Source organism: Arvicanthis niloticus, chromosome 4, assembly GCF_011762505.2.
Source record: "Arvicanthis niloticus isolate mArvNil1 chromosome 4, mArvNil1.pat.X, whole genome shotgun sequence".
NCBI lineage: Eukaryota > Metazoa > Chordata > Mammalia > Rodentia > Muridae > Arvicanthis > Arvicanthis niloticus.
In genome coordinates, this window is record NC_047661.1 from 120,236,891 (window position 1) to 120,264,716 (window position 27,826).

At 41.1% G+C, this 27,826-nt stretch overlaps 1 long non-coding RNA gene across 1 annotated transcript in view; it reads right to left on the reverse strand.

Annotated features, from left to right (window-relative positions):
- Positions 1–3,429: 3,429 nt before the first annotated feature.
- LOC143442149 (uncharacterized) overlaps positions 3,430–27,826 on the reverse strand; it is a 54,639-nt gene continuing 30,242 nt past the window's right edge. The window contains exons 3-4 of the long non-coding RNA XR_013110161.1: positions 8,775–8,922; positions 3,430–5,109 (exon numbers count right to left, since the gene is read on the reverse strand). This is a non-coding gene — a long non-coding RNA (uncharacterized LOC143442149). The remainder of the gene's footprint in view (positions 5,110–8,774; positions 8,923–27,826) is intronic.

Consider the following 27,826-nt stretch of genomic DNA (forward strand, 5'->3'; position numbering starts at 1 on the left):
TATACGCTCACATGGCAAAGGCAGTGGCTGCAGAGAGATGAGAAACCAAGCTGATGTCTGGAGTTAGTCTACCACAGTCACAAGCACAGTCTGAAAGGGCTGTTACCCACAGGCGTGCCTTCAACTGTGAGGACACAACAAGAATCAAGGTCCAATCATCATTTTCAAGAATCACAGTTTGGAGTAGGCGAGAAGACCAGTCTTGGCTAAGTATGTCATAAACATCATGTTGGAGGTGACAGAAGATCTAGACTCACAGTCATTTCTGCTTAAGAATCTAGGAAAGGGATCCTACCTGTGACCCAGGCTTTGCTTGGGTCTTCACCCAGAAGTATGTGGTTTCTGGCTCATAGAAGGGATATCATACATATTTGACTGAAACATAGTAAAGAAGTAGAGGGAGACATACACAGAGAATGAAAAGGCCATTTTAACAAGACCCAGTATGAGGAAGGTAAAAGCAGACAACTGTTCACACACTTTTTAATGTAGCTGAATCATCACTGTGTGTTCAGACAGCAACAACTAGGAATAAGGACCCTTGAGGGATTTGGCGAGAGATGCCTACTGTCACACTCTCCTGAGTAGAGACAATTCACTCTGCCTTGTATAGATCCCTGCATCCTAGTCATACAAGCATCTCTGCAGCCCTCCATATGACAAAAGTGTGTTGGTGAGCTCAGGTGGGAGAGACCCCATTGCATGCTGTGAGGACCCAAACTGAAACTTCAGGATGCTTATTCTCAGTATCAGCCAGAGGCCTAAGATCCAGGACTACAGCATTTTCATTTAACCCTCATTGAGAGTAAGTGCTCACAAAGGATATGACACAGATGTGATTTTTTTTTTTTAATTTGGAACCTGAACTGTTTCAAAATACTATCTAGATTTTATGCAATCTTTATTTCTGGGTGGAAAAATGGGTAAGCCCAGTAGATTTTCTTAGTTCTTGTAAAGATATTGGTGGCCTTCTGAATAGCTGGCAAGATGGGATGCCATTCTTCTAGGTCTCTCCTATATTTTTCATTAGTCATCAGAAGTACCATGCTACAAGATGTTATCAGGATGTTTAGCTGTTTCAAGGATCTTTGCATCTTCTCTACAGACATGAATAATAACCACTCAAAGTGGCAGCTTATGAACCTTACCAAATATACCTAGAGTTTCCCATTTAGTGTAAATAGAATGCACAGATTAAAAGGTTTCAAAGTTTGCCTGCTTCAATACTGTTGCTCATAGCTTGGCTTTTTATAAAAGCCTCAGACAAAAACATCTCCGGGGACTAAAATCTAGCTCTATCGTTTGTATTTGGCTTTGTGGTATGAAATAGTTATGGTGATATGAATAACTATAAACGGTACCAGTCAATCAAAATAGGCATAAGAAGGCCCTGGGTGTACCCTTTATTCCTGAGTTGGAGAGTATTGAGGAGTATAGAAAATATGTAAATGTCTTTATATTAGTATTTAAAAACCTCATGAACAAATAAACTTAGGAAGTAAAGGGTTAATTTGGTTTAAACTTCCACATCACTGGTTATCACTGAAGTTAAGTCAGAGCAGGAACTCAAACAGGGCAGGAACATGGAGGCAGGACCTGATGTAAAGGAAACGAAGGAGTATTGCTTACTGGCTCACGCTCCATGGCTTATTCGGACTGCTTTCTTTTAGAATCCAGGACTATCAGTCCATGAACAACCTCACTGACCATCCTCACTGACAAGGGACTAGGCCCTCCCACATTAGTCATTAAGAAAATGGTCTATAGGCCTACCTACAACCCAATCACATCGAGGCATTTTCTCAACCTGAGTTCCTACCTCTCAGATGACTTTAGCCTGTGTCAAATTGACATAAAGCTAGCCGGCACAATGGAGTGCTATGGTGATCAGTATCTGAGAACAGAGATCTTTGGGGGAATCTGTACGTCTGCTTTTGACTAATCATGGCAGCTGAACGGTCCCATCAGAAACCTACCTTTCTAGTTACAGCCAGTCACAGACAAGTATTTTAAGGAAAGTGAAGCCAAGTGGTTTGTGCATGTGGAGAGAGGTGGAATGAGGAACCTCCATAACCACCTGATGTCATGGTGAGGTCTGGGCTATGGCTGAAAGCCAGATCTGGGTCCATGGCCCTAACTGTAGACAACACTGATGTCTATGGTCCTTGTTGTCACCAAACGCCATCCAGATGTCAATGGTCTGGCCTACAGCCTAAGACCATGTTGATATCTTGGGTTGTGCTGAGGCCAGGAGACATACTGATCTGAGTGACCTGCACTGCTACCTGAGGCCATAGTGACATCCAGACCTATGCTGCTGTGGGGGGCCATGTCTGGGTCCATGACCCTATCGTGGCCAGAATCTGTACTGATGTCAGAAGCCATGTTAGCACCAAAGGCTATATGAATGGGCTTGGTCTGGGCAGCTGCATGAGCCCATATTGATGTCCAAGTACTGTACTGAGCTGGCCCCTGGCCTGCTGTAGGAGAACTGTCCCTGTCCCTTGCTGGCCACTACACTTGAGAGTCGGCCCCACCCCTCACCTGTGGTGGGAGAGCTGGCCCTGCTTCTTGGTCTTGGGGAATCTGGCACTGTCCCTCACCTGGGCAACATGAAAGAGCTAGCTCTGGTGGTATGAGTGCAGGAAAGCTGGCCCCACCTCCACTAGCTATGGCACTTGGAATAACTTCCCCATGACCACCAACACTAACACTTCTAGTAGGGTGAGCTGGCCTGAGGGCCTGACAGCAGGAGAGCCAGCCCTACCCCCTCAATGACTGCAACATTCAGGAGAGTAGCCCCACACCTCACCTGGGCAGCAGAGTTGACCCTGGTAGACACAGGAGAGCTAGTGAGCTGATCAACTCAGCTTCTACCCAGGCCTAGATCCAGGGTTCTGAGTTCGCCCAACGCAACATCTACTCCATCTATGAACTACAGAAGCACAGTGAAGGGCCATTCATCCAGATCCAAAGCTCCAGGATCTCCATGACACAGGGCAACAACAGGATTTTAGAACAATCCTGGTGAGCATCCAGTATTGATAGTGTAGCAGAAGCCAGAGACCTCAAACCAGACCAATTATTCATTGTGATGAACCCTTGAGAATAAAGCTGTTTGAACAGAAGGGTATCTGCTGCTGTGACACACTGCAGCTTTCTTGGTGAGATTTTTGTGGTTTGTTTTTTTGTTTTGTTTTCTTTTGTTTTTTTATTTGGTTTTTGTGTTTGGTTTAGTTTGGTTTGCTTGGTTTTTTTTTGTTTTTGTTTTTTTTTTTTTTAAATCTTTTGGGGGTTTGGGGGATTGCAAAGGTGGAGGTTGGATATGAAGATAGTGACGTAAGGGGGAATGCATGATGTGAAATTCAATTAAAAAAATTTAAAACTACATTCACTAATTCTGTTAATAAAGAATACAACACAACATAATAAATATTATTTGCTTTTATTCCAAGTAACAGCAGCCACTATTTTCTTTAATTACAGGAAGAAACAATACACTTAGAAAATCAAGACAGATAAATTATACAAAATCAGTCTGAACCAACTAGAGTTGTCTCTGCACGACTGTTGTTAACATGTGTAACTGGTGGTCTGGAGGCTTGAGCGCTGGCAATGTGGGCTGTTGTCAATGAACTCATACAAAAACAATGGAGAATCTGGTCCTCAGTGTGGGCACTGGGCTTCATTTCCCTGTTGTTGTTTTTCTTGTCTTTAAAGGCAAATTCCTTACCCGTGCAGTAAGACTGGGGCTTCACAAACAGAACAAATGTTATTTTAAACCATCCAACGATAACAATTTAATCAAACATGATTGGCTTTCCCTAACTTTATTGGCCCTTTTCATTTTGAAAAGTAGCCATGTGAGTGGTTTGCTTTTTTATGTTTTTAATGAACAACGAGATAAGTGATTGTGCGAGCCAAAATGGACTAGTAATATTTGTTTCTGTGTCCTTACGGAACTAAGTTGGCCCGTCTTGCCACCACTACTGACTGGCCTGAAACTCCAGCCTTGTGGGTAAAGACAAAGGCATCATGAGCAGTGTCGCTTCTGCACCTTGACATACACTACCAGCCAACATCAAGGCAGCTCTACCATGCACAGTACTAACATCTGTGCCGCACCTTGTGGTTCCATGAAGCCATATAACTCCCATTTCACAGATGATACATTCCTTCTCAATACAGTCAATTCACACCCACAGTAAAGAGCAACCTGGACTCTTAAATGCTGTCCTCCAGTGTTCACTGCCTTCTCTGATCCTGTGATGGGCAGTGTGCTGGTACAGTTGGCTTTGGCAGGCAATGCTGGGATTCCAACAATAACAGAATGATACCCCTTCCTCAATCAATACTTCTCACACTACAGACCATCAGTAAAACACAAACATAAAAAGTAGCCTCTGAGCTTTAGATGGGCTTTTCTAAGATATTGAGTTACAGTGATTCCAATTAGAAGACTTCACTTGCTCACTCGGTGCTTTCTATAATTTATGGGGTCTGTGGTGGTATGTTCTCCTCTCAGCTGGACCGTCATTAAGGCATTTGTGAAGATACTTTTGCAGACTCATGAGTTGTTGGAGTACTTGCTTTGCAAGCATGAGGACCTAAGTTTATTCTACAAAATCCACATAAAACCTTGATGAAATGGTGTGCTTGGAATGCCAGCCCTGGGAAGGCAGAGGCAGGGGGATCCCTGGAGGTCGCTGAGTAGCTATCTTCTTCAAAGAGGAGTTTCAAATTCAGCAACAGAGTTGTATGTGAACAAAACAGAACACTAGAATTCAAAGAGGCAAACCCAGGGGCACTGAATCTTTCCAATCCCTACATTCCAATTCTGGTTTCGGGGCTGCTCTCCGCATATTTGAAAAGAATCCATACGCTTACTCTTCAGATAGATATTGTATCCACAAAGAGAACTCAAGTCTTTGGATTTGGGTCCTTGTCGTTTACTGAAAGTAAACTTTTACAAAGTAAGTGTATACTGTGAATTACAGGCAGACAGTCAAGCCACGTTCCAAGTCAAGATTGGTAGAATTTGGATGACGAAGGCACAGCAAGGTCTTTGTTCTCTGAGGAGAGTCACTATGGATGAGTACCGGAAAGGGACTTGAGGGGTACAAGGAAAGAGAGAGCAGCGCACTGCTGTCATGGATTCTATCCAGCCACCAGCCACCAGCCCCCGAACCCCTAAAAGCCACTTTACAAAAGAAAAGGGTGACTAGTAAGTTTATTTATGCTTTTTAAAAAGCACTGCCAATCCTAATTTATCAGTTACTGACTTGTGACAATTTATTCATTGTTCACTGTTAGGAGGCAGAAGTTACATAGAAGTGTATGATTGGTGAGCGTCTCTATTTCAATGTGGTATAATAGAGATAACACAGGCCCCAAAGCTCCGCAGCAGCCTTTTTGTCTGCTGTGTCTCTTTTCATTACTCTATCAGAATCTTCATTTAATATAATCCAAAAAAGCAAGGTAATTGCTTCACTTATCGGTTATCATCGCTCTCGCATACTTATCGTGTCAAAATTATTTATGTGGATAGGCCAGGTTGATCTGGCTGCATTCAGAAGCTTAAAAATTTGAATAACTGTCTGCCAGTTAGGTTATCAAAATTTCAGCATAAGCAATGAGCTTCTGTTTTCTGGAAGTTGGGGTGAGGGAAAGGGGTGGCCTCTGGTTGTGCTGATGGGAAGGGAGAGTCAGGCTTGGGCCTGGGACTCTAGACAATTGAACTTTCAATGAAAAACAAAAGAAATAACTTAGAATAGAGAGAGCAACTGGACATTCACTGTGCATGTCTGTGGCAACAGAAATGCCAATCTGCCCTGCCCTGACTTTTGCTATTTTTCTTAAACAAAGACCACAGAATACTATCTGTATGGGTAGATTATATATGATATATATACACAAATGAACACACACACACAGTACAATTGTCTCAGGGTCTTCACACACCTCTCTGATGGAAGATTCTCCCTAGATGGTTTTCAGATGCTTTTGTTCAACATTTTAATCGTTTGTCAGCTGTCAGGTATTCTGTCGCTATAAAGACATATTAGGCTAACATAAAATGTGGCAGGTTCTCAGTCTAGAAGCAAACATTTGTTTCTACAAAATAATTTTTGTTAGATATGTCTGATTTTGAGGCATCTTAATCTCTCTCTCTCTCTCTCTCTCTCTCTCTCTCTCTCTCTCTCTCTCCTTTTATAAATGTTGGTTGTGAGTATCCATCTAGTTCTGAATCAGGATCTATCCCTTTAGTAAGAGAGCAAAGTTAAATAAACATCAACTCTTTGTTTCAGAACCTGCATGTGTGTGTGTGTGTGTGTGTGTGTGTGTGTGTGTTTGCTTGCACGTGAATGCATGCGTAGCCTCAGATAATTCTGAATGCACAATCTTCCTGTTTCAAGTTACCAAATATGTTACTAGACATGGTTTTCAAATTTATTTCCTGCCTCTGTCTATATGAATGCCAGATTCTAAGCACAAGAGGCAAGGAAATATTCTCTCCTCTCCTTTATAGTGCTGGAACTAACACAAGCTACACATAATGGTTAATATTGATTATTGACTTAACAGGATAGATAATCACTAAAATGAAAGCATCTGGGAATATCTGTGAGGGATTGTATCCATTGGGCTCACTGAAGTGGGTCACAGCATCTCAAGGGCTTGGTCAAGATTACTATAAAGTGAGAACTTGACCCAAGCATGCTAGTTATCCATCTCTGTTTCCGACCTATACATGAAGTAGGACCAGATGCCTCAACTCTTGCTGCCATAATGTCCCCACCATGATGGACTATAACCCTCCCCCCAACCATGGCCCAAGCAAGCACTTCCTCCTTTAATTTGCCTTTTCTCAGTCATTTGGTCACAACACTGAGGACATTAGCAACACACTAAGCAGTCACTGTGCTCTGAGCTACTTCTCCAAGATTCCTAGAAAATCAGAAACTTTTCGTGAGCGCTGTGGGTTTGGACTTTCTTTCCAGTTCGGAGGACTTAAGATCTTGTGCATGCCAAGAAAAGATTCATCCACTAAGGTATATCACCACTTCCTCAGTGAGATGTCTTTGTCCTGTCTCTTCCAGAACCACCAGCCCTCTCCAGCATCTTCTACTTTGGAATGGAATGTGTTTGAGAAATGTGTCCTGTTCCAGAATAGCTCATGTCCATCTCACATGCAGCTAGCCATTATCACACCAGTTAGGAGATGCCTCATCTAGAGATGTCCTTGATAGACATGTGGTAGATGTCCTTGTAACTACCTTCCACTCATTTTAGGTTCTACAATAAATACTACATAGTAATGTCCACATTCTCTCAATTATACATGTAATCACATATGAAAATTAATATCAGATGAATATCAGAAATATTTATCTGGACTAATATTGTCAATTGAAATTCCTTTGTTGGAGTTAATTCTTCACTTACATGAATTGCCAAGGAGCTAATAATGCATAAAGAACACTGAGAACATTCTTGTGGTTTCCTCTTACTACTGTTTTGGTTAATTATCTTAAGCAGGACGAAGAATATATGTTTAAAAACCAGCATTTAAATTAACCTTTGATCGTGACCAGTACTCTAGACATTCGGCCTGAGGATGAAGTAGATCTTATGATCATTAAAGGCTCTTTTTAACACTGAGATTCAATTCGTCTTTAAGAATCAAAAATGAATCTAAAGAAAGAGTTACAACTGGGGTAATGGTCAATATCTCAATGCCCAGAAGAGTATCTGGTATTTAATGTGCATTCAAGAATGTGTTAAGTGAATTAATACATAAAGGAGCCAAAAGACTTGGCCCTAAACCTTAAAAATACCACTCAACTAACACTAAGCACCTGACACTTAAAGGGCCCTGTCTAAGGCCTCATTTATATCCCAACTCTTTAGATCAGTGGTTCTCATTCTTCCTAACTCTGTGACCCTTTAATACAGCTCCTCATGCTGTGGTGACACCCAACTATAAAATTATTTTGTTGCTACCTCAGAGCTATAATTTTGCTACTGTTATGAATTGTAATGTATATATCTAGTGTGCCAGATATCTGACATGTAACCCCTGTGAAACAGTCATTCAACATCCAAAGGGGTCACAAACCACAGATTAAGGACCACTGCTTTCGAGTCCTGCCCCATTACTAGGCAGTGACTCTTACTTACCTTGTATGCATCCTTGTGGACATACATACCCCGTCCCCTGCTGAAATTCTGAACTTGAAGTCAGCAGCCATGTCTATCCATAATGACTGATGAAGTTTTACACATATGAAATGTAAATAAATATCTAATGAAAGAGTGGCCTGATTTCTCTTGACATTATATGACGCTTTAGAACCTAACTATCAGCATGGTGTACCTACCCAATGTGCACCTCATTCTCTTAACTCTTTTCACGGTCTATGTTTTCCCCATCACTCTTGGCAGGGCTGCAACATAAGCCAAAATCAGAGTCAAGCATGGAGATGGGGATGTTAATGAATGCCTATTGAATGTCAGCTGGAAAAGGGACCTCGGTCCAGCTTGCTGTTAATGTGACTTTACTCCCTGTTTATTCATTTATTTGTTTGTTCATCATGTAGGATTTGATCACAGGCCAAGCACTGTGCTGCTTTTAGGATTGAAGGAGAAATACAATTATTTTTCTGACCTTGAGAGTTTAAAGCACAGTGATGGAGAACAGCTGTAGACATCTGTATAGTTTATGTCTAACTTTACTACTTGCTGATAGTGAAACGTTGAACCATTCACCTTACCTTCTCAGGACTCACCGGCCTCTAATGGGCAAATAAGAATAGTCATAGTGAGATTGTGGTCCCGTGATGTAGCTGCTAGCTCACAGCACAGTGTCTGGAAGGTAACAGACATCCAACAGACATTGGTTGTATCCAGATGCACAAACTACTGAGGAAACACAGAAGACAGAAAAATTAACTCAACATGTGAGGCAAGGAGGGTTTAAACTTGAGGGGTGTGTGGAGAAATTGTAATCTGAAGAAAGTAAGCAGTAGATCCTAGATGTGAAAACATCAATACAAATCCTGGATGCAATCTGAGAGTAAGTGAACACAGGCTGGACATGCTAAGGGACCTTGGGCGCCATTCCACACCATCACTGCTGAATGGCTCCCTACCCCCAGTTCAAATCTATTAATCCTTAATTAAAGCACAAAGTAGGAACACTCATTTCACATTATTTAGGTTGGTTTTTTAGTAATAATTTAATCTACTGGAATTGTCAGTCATTTGATTTTTAATTCTGAGATAAAGCAACCACTACCATGTTTATCTCATAGGCAAAATTTTAATCTATATGCTTCATGTTACTAAAGGAGCACTTGATGTCTGAATAAACATTGTGGACAGTTTTTGTACTTCTTTGAATCTAGATGACAACACACACGTCAACCATAGTGAACAATGTGCCCCAACCCAGATGCCTTCATTCAATTATATTAATAACAAAATGTGGACCAAAATCCTTATACATGGGGATAATAGATTAAAATTTACATTTTAAATATTTTCAATTAAAAGTGTGTTCCACTTTGGGTGCTTCATGTTCTGGTGATGTCACAGGTATGGATCAATTTCCTCTACTCTTCACTTTCACTGCTACTCAAGACCATCCAGAGTTATCCAGGTAGAAGTACACCATATCTACTGCTTTTTCTTTACACAAAGGTCATTCATTCTCAAACAACCTTTTATTCCATTTTAAAAATAGGTCCTTCCCTTGGCTTTTCTGCAGCGATCTGGGGTCCTGCCAATTCTCCACGGGTCTTCACATGTTATCATTCTTGGCTCTAGATTTACGTCAATTATTTTTCTGGCTGATCCAAGGTAGAGGTGTTAAAGCCCAACTAACAAAAATGTGTAATGCCTCAAAGTAAAGTCCAGTGCTTTCCTTCTAATTGTTATCTCTACCTTCTTTGAGCAGGCATGTCTCTATGGTTATTCTGTTGAGTGATACACACACACATGAAACTAGAAAGAATTTCAGGGAATAATTTAGAATCATCTAAAGCCCATAATGCTGTTGATCCATGGATCCTACTTGATCCATGAAGCATGTTTAGCAAAGTCTGGGAATCCTCTATGGGAATTCATCTATTTACAGTTAGGTAGATCTGTAGTAGCCCTGTAGAACAATGCTAGGTCAGCAACATGATTTCATTAGTTCAAGATGATAGGTAGACAATCTATTTGGCCTCCTGTCTGTTGCAAATCTCCATAGAAATACTGATGCCCACCAGAAACAAAGAAAGACCATAAAATTTAAAACCTTGGGACAAACTATAAACAAACAAACAGAAAGTGAAGGTGGGGAGAGAGAAACAGATCAGCATCAGCAGGGTAGAGCTTGAGGAAGATCCTTGCAGACATGAGTCAGATTGGAATACCTTGTTAGACAAACACGGGTATCAGGAACAACCTAACATACAGGGACAGGGAAGAGAAGATGTAATAAAAGTGGAAACTGCTTTCTTCCTACAAACTCTTAGATCTAGGATAAGGAGCCCCTTTTCCTCTGACTTGATTGGCAGCTGTGGTGCCCCAAGCCTGTTCCTGTTCTAGAAAGAAAAAGCCAGAGTTTGCCTTTGACACAGAGCCTGGTGGCTTCTTTTCCATTTAGTATGCTATCTTCTTTGATAAAATAGTCTATTTCATCTAGAAGGTTACCTGTGCCAGCCACTACACTAATAAGGTAGTCTTTTGTGCACAAAATTAGTTATTATTCAAAGATTACCAAACATTGAAGGGAAACCAAATTTTTTTTTTAAAAAAAAAAAAAAAGATAAATGTAAATACAGAAACAAATCTCCATGGAAACAGTTGTAATAGAAAGAATTAAGAAAACATTAAAACTTTAGGGGCTGGAGAGATGGCTTAGCAATTAGAACACACACTATTCTTGCAGAGAACCTGAGTTCACTTCTTGGCATTTATGTTCAGTGGCTAGCAACCACTTGTACCTCCAGATACAGTGGATCCAACTCCCTCTCTGGCCTCTTTATATGCATGCATATATATATATATATATATATATATATATATATATGTGTGTGTGTGTGTGTGTGTGTGTGTGTGTGTGTGTGTGTGTGTACGTACACAACCTCACAGACACACACACACAATTTAAACAAATAAGCTAAATCTTTTAAAATGTTTTAAGATTTTAATTATCCAAAGTCAAGAATATATTGTATTTGTTATATGAAAAGAGTCCCCTATGCTCTCTTAGAAAAAATTAATTTTACATTAAAAGTACCTATAAAGCATAAGTTCAGAAAACCTTAAACAAATCTATATATATGTTTTAGGAGACAGTAAAAAGAAAGGAACGGAAATAAGCAAAGAAATAACAAAAGAAAATGGAGAAATTTTCCTGCAATGGGAAAAATGCTAATCTAATAATTAACAAACCCAACAAATATCAAGTAGAGAAAATTATTCACTAAATACTAACATTTGTAAAACTTCAGATTATTAAACATGAAGTAAAATCTTCACCAAATTTTTAAGGATGAAAAAGAACAGTCACTGAATAAGAAATGAGTAGACAGATTTCCATCACTTTCAGCAATGTAGGGTACTGAAGGCTAAAGAGGATTTTAAACATAGTTCTGTATTACATGCAATAGTAAAGCCAAACAAGTTTAGAGATGAAAGAGGTCGGGAGGTTCACCTGGTATATTCTAATAATATGAGAACATAATCTCAAACAACCAAGAAGAGGAGGAGAAGGAGTGGGAGGAGGAGAAAACGTAATACAAGAGAAAGAATATAAGAACAACTTAAACCAATCCACAACTACAATGGACAAAGCTTATGAGCAGTAGGCATGAGTATAAACTAGAGGAAAATATGATTATTATGTTAATTTGGGATGATAATACAGATGCAAACACAGAAGTCAAAGAGTTCATAGAGAGATAAATTCAATGTTATAAGTTCAATGTTATACGATTTGGGCAATTTTTGAGAGGTGTGTGTGTGTGTGTGTGTGTGTGTGTGTGTGTGTATTTATCCTTCGAATTGTTCATTCAGTATGTGTTATGCTGTTTTCATCATATGTCTAATCGTACTCTACAATTCTAGAGAATAATATCATGAAACTATAAATCTGTTTATTATTTCAGAGTTTTACATCTATAAGTCAAACTATAAATGACACATGATAGACTTGTTTATGGTTACTGAGCCCAAGTGTGATACATTTACACCAATGTTACAATATAGATCTGTAACTTATTAAAATAATATTTCCATGTAAAATTCCCCCCACTAAAAAACGTCAGTATACTGGTTCAGTTGACTGAAGTCAACAAGGAGGAAAGAAAAAGAAAACTGTTGGTGAGTTGTTCTGTCTGGTCTCCACTAGCAAGAGGAAAATGCATCTAAAGCAGTGGATGGAAAATATTGGCTAACTAGAATAAGTTAGTAGAATAAGTAGGATAGTTTAGTAGTGTGAGTCAACAGAAAAATTAAAACAGCGACAACAAAAAAGGCACCAAGAATAAACATTAGAACTGAGCAGAGACTAAGGAGAAGACAGAATAATAAGTGTACAAACTTCCATCCACATCTGCAAGTCAGTGGATATTCTTACTTTCTTAAGAAAACTAAGAATACACTGGGTGGTAATGGAGCATGCCTTTATCTCATCACTCAAGAGGCAAAGACAGGTAGAACTATGAGTTCGAGGCCAGCCAGGTCTCTAGAGTGAGTTGCAGGACATCCAGAACTACAATTACACAGAGAAATCCTGTCCCAAAAAACCCAAACAAGCAAACAAACAATAGAGTGTGTTATTTAGCCACATGGTGGCAAATACCAGAATGCCCTGAGAGGCAGTGAATATCATTGCCTTTGGAAATATTTGAGAGAAATCTACATTTCATTCATTTTTCTTCTACACATGTATGAGCTATTATGTATTTACATGATAGTTGGCGGGTGGGGGGAGCACCACTACCACCAAAATAAAACAGAAGAATCTCAAAGTTGGGTGGGAAGGGTCTAAAAATAAAAACTCATAAATAGAAAATAACTTTAGCGAAGCTTCTGTCATGTAGACACGTATTTCCACTGAGAAGAATAAGAACAGGAATATCAGTCTTACCTATTTTGTCAGCATTTGCTATATATTTACTCTATATAAGATCCACGTATCTAATAACAACCCAGAGGCAAGATCTCCCATCATGAGCACACTCACTGTCTAGCTACAAAGACAGACATTAAACAAGCAAATCCTTGAACAAATTGTTCAATTGTTCTTGTACTAAGTGCTAGTAGGGGTAAGTAAGGACTAAGGGAAAAAACAACAGATAAACTTCGGCCACAGAGATTGGGCTGCCTCAGAAGCAAAGGCAGCTTTCATACTCATCAGCTCTGGGTACTGACATTCTAAGTCATCGATGTGTTGGGTATATCCAGTGTGAAATACTGATCTGACTAAAGTAGTTAAACTAGCTTCCACCTAAACAACATCCTGACTCTTACTCTTTATTGAAATAGTATTTTTACTTCTTTGAGAATTTCTTACATTATATTTTGAACATACTCATCCATACACAAACTCTTCCCCTAGCCATCCTCTCTAACTCCTGCCCCTTCCCATCTCTCTCTCTCTCTCCGTCTCCCTCTCCCTCTTTCCCTTTCCCTCTCTCCCTCTTTCCCTCTCCCTCTCTCCCTCTCCCTCTCTCCCTCTCCCTCTCCCTCTCCCTCTCCCTCTCCCTCTCCCTCTCCCTCTCCCTCTCCCTCTCCCTCTCCCTCTCCCTCTCCCTCTCCCTCTCCCTCTCCCTCTCCCTCTCCCTCTCCCTCTTTTCCTCCCTCCCCCTCCCCCTCCCCCTCCCCCTCCCCCCTCCCTCTCTCTGTCTCTCCATTGAGGGCAGCTTCTGTTACCCAGTTAGTCTTGAGATTGGGAACCTTTCTGCTTTGTGTTCAGCCTACCAGGCTCACACCACTAAAAAACAACAATAAAAACTGATTCCCCCTCTCGCAGCAGCTAGCAAACGCCAGTGGTAGTGTGATGATCTCTCCTTCCTCCCTCTATGCTGGGGCTTTTGCCTGGCTGGAGCTTGTATAGGTCTTGAGCATGTGCTACCATCACTGTGAATTTATATGTGCATCTGCCCTGTTGTTTCCAGAAAACAGTTTTCTTGCAGTTATCCACCACCTTGGCATACAATCTCTCTGTCCCCTCTTCCTGGAAGATCCCTGAGCCTTGAGATAAGAAGTGAATGTCTGATTTCAGAAATAAAAACACGTTTTTTTTATGTTTTCTGAATCTGAGACATGTCTCTGAAAATGTGATTCAACAATCAGTTAAATTTTAAAACGGTAATGTATTAGAAGTTAATAATTGGCTAGTATTGCTAAGAAGCCAGGTAAAGAGCAGCGCACCTTAACATTGGTATCTCTAGACCTGTGGAGAATTTCAGGTTGTGAAGGAGATAACTATAGGTCCTGCACTGAAGAACTACTTTCATGCCATTTCTACTGGGGTCCACTCATAGAATCTCTGAGGAACAGAAAGAATACTTTTACTCCTCCTGGATTCAACCAAGACTTAGGTCAGAGTGTGGGCTTAGGAGTCTTTTCACGTGACCACAGAGTTGACGAGACACTATAACCTATTCCAAGTTGAGAAGAGGTTTAGGAAGCATAGGGGGAGAATATATTCAATATTAGGACATGTTTATAATTTTAAAAAGTATCATTTTCTGGTCCTTAAACATATGGGATTTGTCATGTGCCCATGGGAGCCCACAAGTCCACAGGAGCCCGTCATGAGTTAGCTCAGTCACAATGAACCTGCTCTCTCTTGTGGAGCTGCTGACTCTCAGAGGCCAGAGCACACACACTGACCACTGTCAGACACACTATCCACGTTTCCTGCCTATTTTGAACAATGAGAGTTTGGCAGCCCTTTAAACTCAAGCATTTGACCATTTCACCAGACCAGGAGGGCAGGCCAGGACATCTTTGTTACCGGTTGCTCCCTTTGAAAATATCAATTAATGTCCATTCTGAGCTGAAAGCTGCACTCAGCAGCTGCTCTGGGTGGAACACACACAGGGCACGTCCGCTCTTGTGTGACTCATGCAAAGTCAACCAAGCAAGAAGTTTGGTTTTTCTCCTACCACAAATAAAGCTGTATTTCAACCTGGTGCTATTGTTCTTAAAATAACTAATTCAAAAATAAGTGCATCAAAGCCCAGTAACACAGAGAAACCAACAGACATCACATTCTTGATTGCCTCTATGCACTTCCCAATCTTGCATTTTTTCCCCCAAACACACAGTAAACTGAAGTCTGAGCAATCATTTCAAAGAGAGTTAAATTACAGATTGACTTTCTTGGAAAACCCAAAGAGAAAAGTATTCATTTTTGCAATGTTTGAACTTCTTTTTGCCTTTTCAGGACTGAAGGGTATTTGGATTTTTGGAGGGTTTGAAGTATGTGCACAAGTGTCTGCCCATGCATGCCTGCATTCACATGTATGTGTGCATGTGTGTTTAAGATCTCTTCTAAGTTTATGATTATATTCATAGTTTCTGCTTTGGAGAACACTTAATATATTATAAATCTATCTAGAAATGTCTTACAAATCTATACACAATATGTACTGTGGATCAGGCTGTTGTTTAAGCACTGTTTAAGCATATATGTATGCATATTATATACTAATATTTTACTACATATATGCATAGATAGATAGATAGATAGATAGATAGATAGATAGATAGATAGGACATATAAACTCCTGTAACTCTAGAAGGCTGGTGTTCAGAGAGGTTACATAACTCAACGGTTAAGACCATCCTAACACTGGTTGAGCTAACACTTAAGACCTCATAATACAGATATTCCTCCAAGAACCCCAAGGTAGAAAAAACAACTTCTAAGTAAATACCATGTTTTTACCTGACATCTGTTATTGTCTCATCAATGTTTTTCATAAGATGTGAGACCCTGGGGTGCCAGTGATTCTACCACTGTTTGGGCACCTCCTCCTCCTACCTGCATCTCTGGCCTGCCTGTCAAACAGTTAATGGTCTGTATACAAACACTTACATGAGCCAGTGAAGCTCAGCCTTGAAAAGAATCCTAGGGGAATTCTGTAAAGACTCTTTTACAATATGAATAATCATCCCTTAATTTATTCATCTGTACATTATGGGTTTCATATCATAGATTTTCTTCAGTCAGGGCCAATTACATTGAGGGTGTTGTAGGGTGGATGAATTTTCTTTGTTTTGATTTTTTTTTTTTTACTTCTGCATTTTCAATGTCTCCCAAATGTATCAGCTCTGCTTTGCCATCTTAGGATCTAAGACACCATCATTTGAATCTATACAACAGCAATCTTCTTCTCAAAGTGTATATACGTGAAAGACATGTAAACACAATCTTTGTTGGGGTTGATGTTTCCTGGAAGGGAAACTTTAGGCTCTCTTACTGATTTAGAATGCTTATTTGTTCAGACATAGAACAACAAAAATAAGTTTGTGGTGTTCAGGATATTATTTCTATTTATTTTAACTTTGTCAGGCCAGATCCAGTTCCCAAAGAAGATCAAATTAAACATTTACATCAACTCATTTCTTACTTTCTTGTCAAAATGCTATTTGATACACATAGGTGTTCCTGGAAATATCAGCCTGCCTTGAGGCTACCATCCCTTTGGGATGATCTAACCTGCTCTAAGAGATCTGCATTCTATAGGTTTAGTTTTCTGGGACTGAGGACTGAATCCAGCATGTAAGTACTCTGAGCAAACATGGGAAGGTTCGGATGAGGTCGTGCATTCCAGAGTTACCCAAGGGAGTCAGTGGTGGGATGTATAGCATGACAGTGAAGGCATGTAACGGTTTAGGTTGCCCTTGCTGAACCACAAATTTTCTTTATAAGAATCCCTTCAGGTTTGAGGCTCTGATTTAGCCTCCACATTGTAAGACAATGGCTTTCTCCATTGGTGGTGAGCAGTGGAGATGAATGGGGATATCCCTCTTGGTTTTCTGGAGGGTCTTGGAAATGCACTGTGTAACCCCTTTCATGTGATCCAGATCGTGTTATGGATTTGTTAACTTTGCAATATATTCAACTGAAACATCATAATTCTTCCCATGACAACAGTGTCTGATGCTACAGATGCACAGCCAGCAAGGTCAAGAGTTGACAGATGGAAGTTGGAGCCAGGCAATTACTGCTCCCCAACTATTAGAAAGAATGTAACCAAAGAAAGCTGGGGCCTTGTCTCTAACACACCAAACAATGAGAAGCAAGAAAACGACTCACATCTCATGTGAGTCTTTCTTGGATACAACAACCAATCCACGAATCACTGCCTTTCTTTGCCTGATAAAAGCCAAAACATTTTAAAGGCAGTAGCAGTTTATCTAAATTATTGGGTTTTTTTCTCCATCAGTCTTTATGCTTAATCTCATTTCCTTTTATGGATATGGCATTCCTTTTGAGTAGCTTTTAACCTTTTAAAAGTTGCCTTGACCTGAAGAGCCTAAAAAATTTAATATAATATTGAACAATAAAACTGAACAATTGAGTGCTTTTCTGACCAGCAGTCTGCATGCAGAATTATTGCAACAGAATTTCTGACTGATTTTTTTTAATTAAAATACCGATGTGTAGCTTACTTCTAGCCAAAACCTTCAGCTCTGACCCCTGCTTCACAGGTCCCATTGTCCCTTCTGCCCCGACAATATCTTGGTTTTGTCTTTCCCAGAGAAAAAAATGAGTTTTATTTTGTAGTACGTCAGCCTCAAAGAGCTCTCGCTTCGAGTGTCCAGTACCTCGTTCAGATGACTTTGAGGAACCCTCAGCCTAAGATTTTTCTTTTCAATCACATATGATGTAGACGGCCTTATGACTACACTCAATAAACCAAGCCTATTGTTTGCTTCGTATTCTCTCTCTCTCTCTCTCTCTCTCTCTCTCTCTCTCTCTCTCTCTCTCGTCTTGGGGCATTATCTATTTTGTGTTCAGTAAGATGTAAGACCAGAAGATGCTCCCCTACTAAAAAAACAAAGAAGGAAAAAAAAAAGAAAAAAAATTTTAGTGTTTGTAAAATTGAATTACAAATTCAAAAAGAAGAGAGGCAAGATGGCATTCCCAACAAGGGCAGAGCCTCCAGCAGAACGCCAACCTCGGTGGGCACGGTGGTGAGAGCTGACAGGGTGCAACTTCTCCTAGAGGAGCTTCCTCACTCCTGCTGCAACCCAGCTGGGATCCACACTTCAGCATCCTGAGCTGAGGAAGCCCTATTGTTAGGAATGTCAGTCAGCTGACATTTTGCCTCTCTATCTGAGTGGGGAATCTGCATTTTCTAAGCCAGTTGGCAGCGTGCACCCCCAAACAGCATCCCACTGCAGGCCAGCAGTATAGACTGTCACCCTGTGATAAGTGTGCCAGCTCAGTGGTGGGAAGGCTTCAGATGCCCTCCCTCGAACTACCATTCCAGTAAGCAGCACCACCTCCTCCTGCTCCTCCCCTCTCCCTTGTGCACTGAACATCAGGATCTCAGAGCTTCTCCTCCACCTAGTTACAATAACCCATCCTGGCCAGCAAGGCTTAAAATTGGACCACGGTTCAGGGGAGCAGTAGGCTTTCCCTGCAAGCACCCTAAATGTGTTAAACAGCCATGCCAGGTAGCTCACCCCTTTCTCAGAATCTACTGCTTACAGAAACCATCTGTCAATGAAAGTTCCTTTAACACACGTCCTCTGACCTAGCATTTGGAGGATAAACAGACTCACATTTATATAATTTTCTGTAGGACGGGATCCTCCCTGGTGTCAGAGCTCACTGCCTGCTCTGACTGAAGGCCTAGAAATGGAAAAGGGAGGGCAGGATTTGGAGCCCTGGTGACTGAGAATCTACCTCCAGCATGACTAGGCTTATACAGCTGAGGGCTTGACACGCAGGACTGTTTAGGTGGTTGGAATTATTTCATTTGGCACCGTGACTGCCTCAAATAATACATATTTTCAGAGAGAGAGAAACACTGCAAAAGTAAACTCGAACCAATTGGGACATTTATTCTTCAAGTCTAAAATTAATTTCCTGTATTTCTCTAGAAAAAAAAAAAAAGAAAAACAGCCTACTGGAACTGCTACCTCGTGAGAAGAAGGGAAAAAAAACATCAGAAACTGTTTCTTTTACACTGAGCCCAGTATCAGATGAAATGGAAGCGTGCAGGCTTCCTTCATGTTTAACCCACTGGAACGTTCCAGCCGAGGACTAGGGTCTGCAGACTGTTTTCGGTTAAGCCCCTGCTCCATTCCATGTTAGGTAATCAGATGTCATTTAGGCAAAATAAATGGGAAGTGCTCAAGGAATCAGAAAAGGTGAAAGATCAGAATCTGGTTTGGATAAAAGTTTAATTCTTCAGTTCCAACAGGCATAAGCCCTTGGAAGATGCTGAGCAAAGACAGACAGGAGTGGCCGAATAATGAAGATGGATGCGCCTTGTTATCAGCGAGCCGTTTACTAGGGCCTGACGTAACCTTAAACACTGCAGATAGCTCAGTGGCACTTGCCACTAAAGCCCTAATTAATGGATAGCAGGCCCTAAATTAACAATGTGCGTTTACAGATGAATTCTGGGCACTCATTAAATTATGTTCAAATACCAGGCTGAGACTGTTGGCTTATTCCTGCTGGATTACTCTTTTTACTGTGTGTTTAACAGGCATTTCCACAAGGGCCTTCCTGTCTTTAAGGGCTACAGGCCAGCTATGGAACGGAAAGAGACACAGGGCGTGGGGGGATTGAGCAAAGAGACAAGAACTCAGCTCTAAGTGACAATACCTAGGCCGTCATCTGTAATCAACAAACCATTGTATTTATCTGGTTCTCTCAATTAAGGCGAAAACCCCAAAGTTAGGATGGCAACCAACGCTGCCAAAGATGGACTAAGACTGTTCAGAGCACACCACCTATTACCCGCCCCTGCAATGCACTTTCAGCGGTGAGGCAGAATGCCTTCTGGGAAAGAGAGCTCCAAACAATACATAGAGCTTAATTTATAACCAATGAGGTTGATGGAGTTGGGGGTCTGGCTACGGTAGCCCCTGCCATTCTTATTGCCCTTAGCTGAAGCACCATGGCTCCAGTCAACCAAAAATGTGTTCAGCCACCAACAGGAAAGAGCAGAACTAATTATCTGCCCGCATTTTCTTTTTTCTTTTAAGGGTTTTTTAATGTAACAAGGTGTAGACCCTGTGTGGGAAGATGCGTATAAGGGTATTAAATTATATCACCTTCAACTCTCACAGAAGTAAAATAAAGGTAGACGCCAAATATAAGTAAGACGCAAGTTAAGTGGAAAGAAAAAAAAATTAAATTTCCGTGGGAGATGCCCGTATGGTGGTTTCCGGACGCACTTGGGATGGGCAGAGATACATTTCAGAAGGGAGAGCTTTTACAACCAGCTCCCTTTGGGTCACTTCTGCTCTGGCTAAAATCCTGAGGCAATCTGTGGGAAGGGAAAAGCACCTGAGATTTTGAGCAGTCAGTCTCTCCCTCCCTCCCACCCTCCCTCCCTCCTCCTTCTTTCTTTCTCTCCATCCACTCTAAGGAAAGCACAGCTGCCTGCCTGCTAAGGGCAAGGGCCAGAATTCCGTCTGCTGCTGTTCCAAGACCCATGTATGGTCAAAGGCAAGGGCACCCCCTTGTTTCTAGGGCTCCTTCCCACAATGGGCTTTGGAGAGTTGGGTGAGTGGGAACAGGCTACTCCCAGAGCTCTGTAGGGGCTGTGGAAAGGCAAGCCAGTTTGCCAACGGAAGACAAAAAATAACTCTTTAATTTTAAAATGCCCAAGGGACTTGTGCTAGGATGGAGACTGAAGCGAAGGGGGTGGAAAGCTGTGCTCTTGATGTCTGCCACCTACATATCCCTGGGGAATTAATTGGGAGGGAACTGATCAGAGTGGAGAAAACAGGTGTTTCCCTTTCCCCAAGGACATTTCTCATTTATTATATGTCTAGTCAAAAGTTTCTTTTTGAGCAGACTTTATCACATACAGATAGAGGCTGTGTAAAAAAAAAAAAATGCAAGCACCCCGAGCAATTATTTTAAGAGCTGCCCTCGTTCCACATTGTGTGACTGAATACAAATCCTTTATTCTTCCCGGTTTGACGATGAGATGGGGATTTAACCTCTGCTTGCCGTCATTATCAGTTCACTGCGCTTCTGAGTACAAACCACAAAGCTCCTGAAAATGTAAGTGACTGGATGTTTGCCCTTGCCCTGTTCCCCCCACATCCAAAGCAATCCAAACACAGAGCTTACTGGGAGCAGAGGGGATCAATAGGCAAGAGTTTCTTCTTACAACATTCCCCTGGAGTTCTCAGAACTCCATCCAGCGGCTCTCTAGTCCCAGTGGCCACACAATTAAGGAGACAGAAAAAAAAAATGTAGACTTCAGACAATGAAAGAGAATGAGCAAAGGATCGACGGAAATCACAGCCTCTCTCTCTCTCTCTCGGCCTCTATTATAAGCTGCATACCCTAGCTCATCATAGCGTATGTAAAGGCTGTGTTTCCTCAGGTTTCAAATGCCTGATGGTTCAATGAGAAATGGATGTCAAAATGAAGCAACAAAAGATCTGTCCCTTCCGTAACCCTGCCTGGCAAAACCTCGAGAATCCCTAGTCCATGGCTCTCTGATTCAAGGGGTCCCTGGGGAGTCTCACATGTGTCCCAAATCACTGTCAGTGTCCCCTGCTCCCACCCCGTGCCATTTTCTCTTCGTTCTCTGCCAGCCCTAACTCCCAGAATGACTCTCCAGATGTTAAATTTGACATCAGTCTGCTATCCTGATATTTCCAACCTGACATTGTCTCTTTTAAGAGACTGACCTTGGCCTAGAGAAGCCCTGCTGGGCCCACATAAAAGAAACCCATTCTTTCTCCATGTAGCAAGCATGTTTGTTGGACAGTTAAAGGTTAGCTTTTTGTTCTTAGGATGCTCTTCTCCTCAGGGGACAAGTCATCAACCCCAACCTGACAAACATGAGTTCTTCCTTCTGACCAAAGAGTTTTACTAGCTAATTGTGAGGGCCCAGGTAGATAAACTCAGATTGGCTTGACTATACAGTGGAGGTGCTCACATTGAGATCCTCAAAGCCCAGCAGTGTCAGCAATGTATATATACATGTATATAGGAATATATAATCTACATGTACTATATGTATACTAGTATATATGTGCATGTATGTGTGTGTGCTTATATATTCTAGTATATATGTATTTATCAAGTGAACCTTTTCATTTTTTAACCATTTGAATTAGGACCATCCTATTTGATATATAACAAGACAACAATTATACAATAACAATCAGTAAAGATTTTTCTTAAAAAACACACACACAACAAAAACAAATTTTAAAAACCCAGTGGTTGTACTGATATAGAATCCTAGATCCCCTTGGACCTATACTTCCAGTATCTTCAACATTTCTTAGTGCCCTACACTCAGGATCTACATACTCAACAAAAGTAACCTCATCCCCTAGATACAAGGGGGAAAGTAGAGAACTTAGTCCCAGGCTAGGAAGCCATCTCACTACAACAACTTTATGCTGGGAGAGAGAAGGCAGTAACACTGAGGAGCTAATCTCATCAGAGCACACCACTGATATGTGTCTTAACAAAAGAACTATAACCAAGAATATGTTCTCAACTTGATCTCTTCTGAAATCATTATATATCATGTATTTCCCATGCAGTGCCTATCATCAGTGTAAAACAAGGCTACTCCATTCCTGCTGGTTCTACTTTGCTTTCTATTGCTATGATATACACCATGGTCAAACGTGATTTGGGGAGAATAGAGTTTATTCCATCTTAGAGTTTATAGTCCATTATGGAAGGAAATCAAGACAGGACCTCAAGGAAGGAAGCTTGCTGCAAGGACTGAAGCAGAGGTCATGAAGAAATGCTTCTTACAGTTTGTTCTCCGTTGCTTGCTCAGTTCACTTCCTTAAACAACTCAGGACCACCTGCCCAGAGGTAATACTATACGCTGTGGTCTCAACCCTCCAACATCAATCATTAATCAAGAAAATGCCCCTGATGCTTATCTAATGTCAATCTGCTGGAGGCATTTTCTCATCTAATATCCACTCTTACCAGATGATCTTAGCTTATGTCAAGTTCACAAAAACATTCACTTATGCTGCACATTACAAAAAAAAAAAAAAAAAAAAAAAGGAAAGTGATAGATAAATCTCTTGAATGATGAGGAAAATGTGTAGAAGAGGGTGATGTAAATCTAATCTCTCATAAAAAGAAAAGGAACACTAGCAGAGATTGCCAAAATCAAAGTGTTCAGAAATCTGAAAATGAGCCGAACGAGTGTGACAGGTAGGAGTGCCTGTGTAAGCAAGACATCTGGAGTTTTACTTAAAAGGAAATATTTTAGCACATCGTTGGTGCCTTCTGTAGCCTTCAAACCCAACAGCCCCACAGTTAAACTGAAAACCAGCAACTAGCAAATATTGGAGATTTCCCAGAGAACAACTATTATTTGGATAGTCTTCTAAGCCCCCTGTACGCAACTAGGTGAATATGTCTTTATATGACTTGACTCAAATTCACTTGGATCTTTTACCTTGGGACCATATCCAAACAGTAGAAGTTAGGTGACATTGCATGCTGGAAGCAGCCGTTACAAAAAAAAAAGAACAAATGCTAATTTAAAACCTTAAGGCTTAAACTGGACAACGGAATGTTTTGTCATGACTTGAAAATTTTGGGGACTTTCCTAGGAATCTAAAACTCTGTATGCCATGGGCCTCTCTACATGCCCAAGTCAGACATGTAAAGTCCCTAAGCTCTTACTTTGGTCAATATTGGACACCAAGGAAGCAAGAAGTGATCCAGCATATACAAGGGAACATTGTGAAAACTAACAGGTAATTTTTTTTCTCCAAAACCATGGGGGCCAGAATGATGTTCTCAAAGAGCTGATAGAAAGATGAGAATTCTATATCCAGCAAAACTATCTTTGAATACATTCCAGATGAATAGGAACTAAGTTTGTGAATAGCTGGCTTGTCCTACAAGAGTTATGAAAGGCAATCCTAGACGAACTGAAAGAACATTAGACAGTAAATGAATGTGCGTGAAGAAACAGGGAAAGATCATGATAAAGGCAAATATGAAAAACTACAGATTTATCTTGTTTATGCTTTTCCTTGTAATATTTAAACACTGAACAGACCTAGTATAGTTTCTTAACCCACCATCCCAGCAGAATTGTGTCAGGCTAGAGGCAGAGGGATTTCTATATTCTATCACTTAGAAATTCAAAGTGAATATAGAAGGTATAGTTAATCCTATATATGTTATTCCACGACAGAGAGAGAGAAAGAGAGAGAGAGAGAGAGAGAGAGAGAGAGAGAGAGAGAGAGAGAGAGAGAGAGAGAGAGCGCACAAGTGCGTGCGCAAGCACTCACGCACTGGTGCTAGGAGGTCAACCTCAGATATCATTCCTCAAGAGCCATCTACCTTGTGTTCTGAGACAGAGTCTCTGATTGAAACCATTTTGTAAGCTTGGCTGGTAACCAGTAAACCTCTGGGATGCTCCTGTGTCATCTGCTTTAGCACTGGAATTACGAGGATACCAGGATGCCCAGCTTCGTACACAAGAACCTGCATCTTTATTCCTACAGTTTACCAACTGAGCTATCTTCCTAGTTCTTGTCTGTCTTAGATTTGGTGAGACATTCCAGATGTATGATGAGGTTGAGATATATCACCCTAAGATTTTACAAATCACAGTTAACTGACAAGGACCATAACAACACCTAGTAAAATCTATGCCGGCCGGGGAAACAACTAAACTGACACACATATTACTAGTCCGGGGGAAGGCGAGGCTACAGATTAAATGACAGGCACGGTTCAAGTCTCCACTCCTATTTAATTCCTGTATGATCTCTATAAATTACTCTAAGTCTCTTTTTGGTTTTTTATCCATAACTTAGAAAAAAAACAGTACCAGCTCAACCCAACCAATGAAGTTTACCAGCTCCAGGAAAGCTTCTAAAGCTGTGTTGCTGGACCAGAATTTGTCTTGGTTGGCAGTTTTCTGGTTTTTTGACTGTTGTGACTCCTTGCATCTGTCCTTATAATCATATTGGGAGGCTGGTCCTCCTGCCCACTTGTTGGGAAAGGAGGAGTAAGCATTTAGAGAAACCCTGCTCCTTTCTCTGCAGCTGCCTTCCACAGCCATTGCTCAGCCTCCACTTTGTGAGATCTGCTTTACAGGAAAAAAAAAAATCTGTGCATACTAAAGGTTCTCTGTAGGTGGAGGGGAAAATGTTCTCTAGAAAAATTTTAATATCATATAACACTTCTCCCCCACACTGCATTACACATAGATTGGGCAAGCCGCACACAGCCAATTACAGCATGAAACGTGATCCTGTGCCCACATGCTGAACTTCTCTTTGCACCCACCGGTGACCAAGATTGCTAATGTAGGACCCAGCTCACGGCCAGAGGCTCACCCAGACCCCTCCTCACTTTTTCTATTGGTGAAGAGAAAGGAAAAAAAGAGAGGTCATGTAGTCTGTTATCAGATAGAAACATATATACAGAATTCTGCCTAAAAAAATATATATACCACTCATATTGCCCATTCATTGACTCAAACTTGAAAATAATTAGAGCTGTTTTATCTAACTTAAAAAATTCCTCAGAGCATAAGGGAGATAAGCTGTCAAATGTAGTTTGGAGTCTTTTAAGCATTACATAATGATTGGGTGTAGAATAAAAGATATGTAAAACAAAATTAGGAAGGAAGAGTTCTCTTGTGTTGTCCTTTGATCTCGAATCATGCATAAGTATAGCGCTGTCTCTCTCTCTCTCTCTCTCTCTCTCTCTCTCTCTCTCTCTCTCTCTCTCTCTGTGTGTGTGTGGGGGGGGGGGTGGTCATGTTTTCTTTAGAGTGGGAATTGTCTTGTTTATTTAGAATCCGGGGTCTCAGAAGAGCAGGAGCCCTGATGCTGAGGAACTCAAGAGACATCCTGGTTTGTCATGGTCAGGCCAGAGCTATGACATTACAGACAAACAAAATTGCAGGAGGCAGGAAAGTTTGCATACTCGGTGACCATCTGCATAGCCTGGTCTATAGTAAGTACTCATGAATGGAAAAACATTTGCCGGTTTCATTTCAAAGTAAACTGTACAGTTTCACTTGTGAGAATGAATTACTGCTGCTGTTGTCTCTAGGAGAGCAGGCAGGGCAGGCTCAAGGCAAAACTCAGAGCCTGTGGGAGTGTTCCACCCTTCTCACCCAGTCAGCATGGCTCAGACTTCTCCTGACTCTTCGACTCTTCGGCTGCTTTTCTCTGAGTGCCTCACTTTCTTGACACCATCCTTGTTCAGGCAGCTCTATGGTCTAATTCAGTCTCCCTTTCATCTCCTCTACAGTTCCTCCAGACACTGTCACCCACAGAGCTTCCCACACCATTGGGCACAGTTGCACTGAGAAATGACATGCATGCCTCTATCACAGCATTGTGGTGAGTTTTGCATTTGTGTTCTGTTTCCTCATTGTCCCCAGCAAGACCTCTACTACCTCCCCCAAATGGCCATAAGGTACTCATCTTGGCCACGTGTGACCTGCTTTTGACACTTAGTCTCTATCTCATTATCTTACTGCAAGAATGCTATCACTGTATACTTGTTCTTGTGGGGACAGAGGGAGACGGGTGGGAGGAGGGGAAGGAGAATAAGAGAAGAGAAGGGGCAAAGGGAGATGGGACAGAGGAAGAAGGAGAGGGATAAAGGAATAGGGAGAGGGAGGGGAAGACGGGAGGTGATGTTATAGTTTTAGTTCAAAACCCAGCAGGGATGAAACCCCAGAGGAACTAATATCCCATTCAGTTATTTTGTTTGTTTGTTTTGTTTTGTTAGAACTGAAAATGAATATTTGTTCTAAATCACAAGGCAAATTAACAGCAATGGCTATTAAAATATTACATTTTGACTTATGTTTGTGGCTTTTACCAGGACAATTTTCTTCTTATTTGGATTTGGGTATGCTCGATAATACTGAAAGTAAAACCAAGTAGTTTGAAGCTATGGAGTAAACAAGGGGAGTTGAAACGTAGCTTTTGGTACGATGTGATAAGTGATAAGAACAGGATAAGCAAATTAGTCCTATATACACACTGAAGAAGGGCAGCAAGCCACTTGCTCATAGGAACACCTGCATCCTCAGAATGCTTCTTATCTTTTGCTTTTGAAATCATAGTATAATTACATCATTTCTCTCTCCCTTTCCTCCCCTATATGTCCCTCCTTGCTTTCTTTCAAATTCCATAGCCTCTTTTCTCATTAGTTATCTTCACATGCATATATGCATATGTATATACGCATATATCCCTAAAAGTAGCCCTAGTCTGTGTACTTGATCCTTGATCCATTCAGGCTGTATGGAAAAGGGCAGCATTTCAGTTCCAGCTGTCGGACTGCAGGAGTCCCTTCCGACTGGTTGAAAAGTCAGCGTTTTTTCTTCTCTTTTTTGTCATCTGTTTGGATAAGCTACCTTGACTTGCCTCCTACCATTCGATGGTAGGAAAAGACAATTTAGAGAAGGTGAATCTGGGAAGGACCTGCTTGCCATGTCCTAACATGGCTGGTGGCATGTCACAGCAAGAGAGAAGCAGATGAGTCCAACTGATTTCATAGCAAACCCATTCTCATGATGACAACTTTGCTCCCATGATAATCCATTATCCATCCCCCCACCATGACATAATC